The following is a 5,993-nucleotide window of genomic DNA, read 5'->3' as shown; positions in this document are numbered from 1 at the left end:
CAAAATGTTGATTGTTGCAATAAGAGCCCAATTATTTGTACCCTTCGAAAGCTCTGAAAATCTTAAAATCCCCAAGAAGTTCGAGAAACACGGCCAAAATTTTCAACCGACGTGACAAATGTAGCTCTTGTAAAGATTCACGAATAACACAAGAAATGAAACTAAACAGCAGTCAGTGGTATGGAGTGCCAAAGGAGCAAGTACACCTGTTAAATCGAAATTTTAGGGATTATTCCTCTAGATATTAGTCGAACAGTAATTGCCAAATGGTATACTAAAAGCTGCTTACCAAAATTGTTCAAAAATTTGTTCACAAATAGAAACAAAGAGGAACTGCGCCGTTACTTTTTACACCAGAAAAATGCGCCAGCTCACACTACTCGACAGACAAGTAACTTTATTGCGGAGAACTTAGTCCGGCGCCTCACTCCCCGCATCTGGCAAAGTGGGATTCTTTTGAAAAATTAAGCACAATTTGAGGGGAAAAGTCTTGGGTATCAACACAGAGACATTTAATGCGGTTAACATAGAACGGAAGAAGCTACAAAAATGCGATTTTGAGGGCTGTTTTTTTTTTTGTCTGTTTTGTCTGTCTGTATGTTTGTACGCGCATCACTCAAAAACGAATGCATGGAATTGAATACAATATTCACCAATGTATTGCTCGAGGAGTTATTTAAAATATAAAAAAGAATGGAGGGTTGCCACCTGTCGAAAATTTTCAGTTTAAGCATAAAGTAAATATTGTGATATGAAATCAAAAGAAACAGGTTTAAGAAGGCTTACAGCTGAAAATGTTTGTTCTGGACAGTTGCCACCAGTTTGAAATTTAAGTTTGAGTAAATTGATAAGATAAAATAAATATTGCAATATGGATGTCAAAAAAGAAGTTTTAAAGCCAAATATAATTTTGTGAGAGGTTGCCACCTGTTTGAAATTTTTTAATTCATTTAATTGATAAGATAAATTAAATACTATAATATGGGTATCAAACTAAACAGGTTAAGGAAAGTTTACCGCCGAAAATATCTTGGAGAAGGGTTGCCAGCTGTTTGAAAAATTGTATTCAATTAATTTTTTTTTAAATAAATGAAATATTACAATATGGGTGCCAAACTAGAGAGGTTTAGCAAAGTACAAAAATTATTTTATGGCACAGCGAAGCTAAAAAATAACAAATGAAAAATATTTTATCCAAACAACTTACGGAAATATAAAATTAATAATGCTGTTACATTTGCGATAAAATAAATATTTAGAATTTTAATATTTCGATATATAAATAAACTAGTTAAAACCCCGGTTTATTTATTCGATTGCAAAAATCCGGTTGACTCGGTATTCAAAGAAAGAGGATTTCAAATAAAAAGTATTAAAAAAACCGGTTAAAACCGGCTTGTAAAAACTGAATCCATTACCCGAATCACGCCCTTAAACATAACTGCAAATTTTAGTTTTTATGTTTGTTTTTCCAACGCAAATTTTGTTTTATTAACTTTAAGCGCCTCTTAAATGAACTTCCTCCTAGCTAACTAAATAAATTTGTGGAAAAATTTTCTACTCGTTGCGGCTTTGTAGCTATCCAAAATAATAAGCATAAAAAACAATAAAAGTTGAAAAACAAGAATGGCAACTGCTTTTATTTGTTAATTATTTTAAGAGGTTACAAAACTTACGAGGCCGCAAGAAACAACCGCGTGCAGCACCCTCACCCCATAAACCACCAGAGGCAAAACGTATACACTAACCAACCCATGCATACAAACATACAGACAGAAAGCGGCCGACTAGTCGACTCCTTTTTGCATATCCTTTTAAAGCGTTGCGGTACTTGTTTGGCCACAACTTGCCAATGGCCGCACGCTCATACATACATACATATGTATGTTCATATATAAATACATCTTTATGCCACATATCCACTCACTGGAAATAAAAATAAAGCAACCATTATTGTTATTCCACTCGCCCCCCTTTTTGCTGACGAAACTGCAATTGCGCACAGGAAAGGTTAACAAGTGCAAGCCAGTGTAAAACTTGAGTTTGCATTGGTTTACTTGCTAGAGTGAAGCGCTTGTCTTACAACGACCTCCACTCCCCACTACCGTGCCAGCCGCCGCCTGCACCACCACTCAGTGACCGCAAGTGAAGCGGCTGTTGCTGCGGCGGTGCTCCGCCTGCAATTTCCGTAGCATGAAACTTTTCAAAAACAATGCAATTTGCGGTGAGGCACACAATTACGCTCACTTGAAGCGAAAAAAATAAAAAATAAAAACATATAAAAAAAGGCTGTGTGGAGGAGAGCAAAAAAGAAAAACCATAGGCCAAAGGAACGCTTAAAAAAATTGCAGAAAATCTATTGTTTTGAAAATGGAAAAGTGTGCGAAACAAAATAGGAATTAAAAGTGAGTAGTTAGCAGCAAAGAATTAAAATAAAAAAGTGCACATTAAGCAATTAAAACAAAAAAAGAAAGCACAAAAAATTCATCAAAACACAAAAGTCGTGAATGGCGTAAAAGTAGAAAAGCAGAAATCCGCATGGAAAAGAAAGTTTCACTTGACCCGGTTTTAGCGCGCTTTTCACAGCCCCCTCTTAGCCAGCCCCATTGCTTTAGTGTAGTTACAGCTTGACTTGCGAATAAAACAAAAGAAAGCAAAGCACTTCAACGAATTTTTGTGGAAAACCATCAAAGCCTCGGTGGCTTAAGTACCAATCGTTTGGAGTTGGTGATTTTCGAGCGTTGCGCACGCAGTTCCACTTTACTGCAGCATCGGTTGCGTAGTGAGGCATGGCATGCATTTTGCGGTTTTCCGGCAGCTGACCAGCAATGCTTTAATCCACCATTCTTCAATACAAAAAAATTTACTAAGTGGCTTGGCATGCCAATACTTTTGCATACGGCTTGACTGCATGTCAAATGGGTATGTATGGGTATAGGGCACCCAATAATATGCAACGTTGAATAGTTTGGCAGCCAGTGGTATTGCCTTACTGTTACTGTCTCAAACGGCGTTTGAAAAAGGTGTGTTTAAGCCAAAAGCTGCGCTGATCTCCCAGGGAAGCAAAAATACATTTTGGGATATGTCGGCAACTTTCTATGTAGGGTCGGTCTATCTATTCTTCGAATCACCCTTTTAATTTTTTATCAGACATGTTTGCTCCAACGGAACGAACTCGTCATGCTATCTTCACCAATTAAATTTTTAAATAATTTTGATTTGTGGCCAACGTCTACGTTTGAAGCCTTTACAAGTGGTGGGATATAATCTTGGTAGAGAATCCAATGAATTTCCCGCAGTAGTAATTATTATTCCACCTCTATTTCGGTCAAATTGAAAATTCAAGTTCAAAATTGTTTGAAAGTCTAAGCTTTTAATATACGGAGCATTAACAACCTCAAAGACCACATTACTGTCACATATGGCATCCTTTTTTGCATAAGGCTATAACAAGAAGTGCCTGAAAGTATGCAATGTGTAATCACTGATCACTTCGTCTCAGGTCAAACAGAGCATATATGCGTACACATAGGTATGTATTTATATATGTATAAAGAAGCATATGATTTGCACTTCTCACTGTTGCAGCTGCTTGTCGTGGACAACTATAATTATTACGACCAGAATTTAGGCTTGAGAGTATTTATCTGGTATAGGATTAAAGCATTCAGGAATATAAAAAAAATTATATATTTGGCGCTAACACTTTTGCTAAGTGCTTGGTTGAGCTTCTACTCCAATTGTGGCGTGCGTCCTGATGTTATAACACCGCCTACAGTTTTTCGCCGTTTTCGACCAGCAAGTGGATTTATTGAGAAGCTTTTTTCATGCCAGAAATACACTCGTAGCGTTAGGACGCACCTCTAAACCCTCGGCTACAGCCAGGGTCTACCTGTCTCAATTTCCATCGACAACGCTCGCGCTATAACAGCTGTTTGAAAATGCAGCGCTGCCGAATTACTTTTCACACTTTAGCTCTGATCCAGTAATCCATGAACTTACAGGATTTTACACGAACTTGCAGGAAGTTGCAGGAAAAATGTTCCCGTACTCCAAAATCCTCCAAAATCCTGTAAATGAGAGCGACTTTTGGAGAGTTGTGTAGATAATGAAGTTGCAAGATTTTACCCGAACTTTTTCTTCTGGTAAAATCATGAAAAGTGTCAAGCAATCACTGGATGACGTTTTTACAGCAAAAATGTTTTTTTTGTTCCCGTACTTTTTGTTTTACCCCCTTTTTAATCTCACTTCAGAGGTAATTTTGCTGTTTGACAGTTTTAAGAGATTTTTCACGAAAGTACTGGATCAGAGCTTTTGTCTGCTTTGTGGTGCAACAGCGCTAAGAGTTTATGTAAGTAAAGTGTCAAAAGAGCGAATGAATGAATGAAAGAATATTTGCAGCAAAAACACATACCTAATTAGAGAAATTCGCGAGTTGGTAGTTGCATGTAACCATGGCAGCTGCGATTACAGGAATGCATTCTAAGTATCTAAACAAGTAAGCATGAAAATATGTTGGTGCTTATGCAATTCACGTACTCTATAATTTAAATAACATTGCTACGACAACTATATCAGCACCTTCACCATACATATGTAACTATGAATGCGTAAGATTTACATTTGTAATAGAATATGTATACCTAAATATGCAGGTAAGCAGGAGTAAGGTGAGTAGCAAATGTATGTACATATATATACATATGTGTGTATTATTTACTTTTTATATTACAATTAGCACAAAAGTGATACTAATTACATTGCTGCCTACATCAAAGTCTGCGCAAGGGTAGTGATGTTTGCACTTGACATTTGATTGAATGTTAAGTGCTTCATTAATTTCAAATGTAGAAATTGTGTATAGAAACATTTATACGTAAGTATGTATGTATATACAAAAGAGCCAGCCGAGCTGTTCGAGATTAAAAATTAATGACAGCGAACGAAAAAAAATTCAACGAAATGCATTAGCAAAAAAATTGGATTTGGGCTTTGTTAGCGGCTTTGATTAAGTAGAAATTTGAAAAGTGGTTGAATTTAGCGTACTGCCACGCCCATTACACTAGGGAGAGGATGTGGTAAATTTTATCAGATTTTAATGAAATTCGATTTTTAACTTGGGCTAAATCTAAAAGATGGAAAAAATAGGTCTACTGCCACGCCCACTATGGCAAGGACTAGTAACGACCCCCCAAAATAGCACAACTGTGGTGTAAGATCTATTTTTGCATTAAATCCCGAGATATATAAGAAATTGTGTAGATTGGCGCCCTGCCACGCCCCTCCTTCCGTCTATACTAGTGGGCGGAAATCGAAAAATTTATCCGATTTCAGTGAAGTTTAGATTTTAAGGTACAAATCGATTTTAATAAAATCGGCTAGTATTTATTACCCATTCCTTTCCACTAGTGTGGGGGAGGGAGGGCTTTTNGCTGCATTCGTTGTCCTTATAATCGTTTTTGCAGCGATTGCAATGCATTGCCGGCTTGTTTGTCATATGTTGCTAGCAGCACATGTATGTATGTATACCTATGTGTTTGTGTGTGAGCGAATGCTGTTGTGTTTGCCTTCATTTGCCTTTGTTTACTTTGTGGTTTTCACTGAGTCGTGTCAATAACATTCAATATTGAAACAAGTCCATCAAAAGAAGAAGTCTATTAATGCAGCAGCAGTGTTGCCGTTGTGCGACTAAAAGGGCAATTTGACCGGCAATACCCTTTGACCCGACTTTTTGAAAATTTTGATTTTTTGAACCTTTTCCAAAGTTATGTGCGACTTTGGACTTTGGATTTTTTTAGGAAATGTTAACACAACCCTGCTATTAAAAAATATTTCCTCCTGTAAGTACTAAAAAAACGCATCACTAAAAACTTTTGAAGGAAATACAACTCTTTTCTCGCAACCCTGTTTTGTGCAAAGCTTATTCAACAGATGTATTCTTTTACTAGTAAAGAAAATCAAAAATAATAAGGTGACTCTTGTTTTCATCAATG

This window comes from Rhagoletis zephyria, unplaced genomic scaffold (assembly GCF_001687245.7).
Source record: "Rhagoletis zephyria isolate East Lansing unplaced genomic scaffold, Rhagoletis_zephyria_1.1 Rzeph_scaffold_00142, whole genome shotgun sequence".
Lineage (NCBI taxonomy): Eukaryota > Metazoa > Arthropoda > Insecta > Diptera > Tephritidae > Rhagoletis > Rhagoletis zephyria.
Note: the sequence above shows the minus strand (reverse complement) of the source record.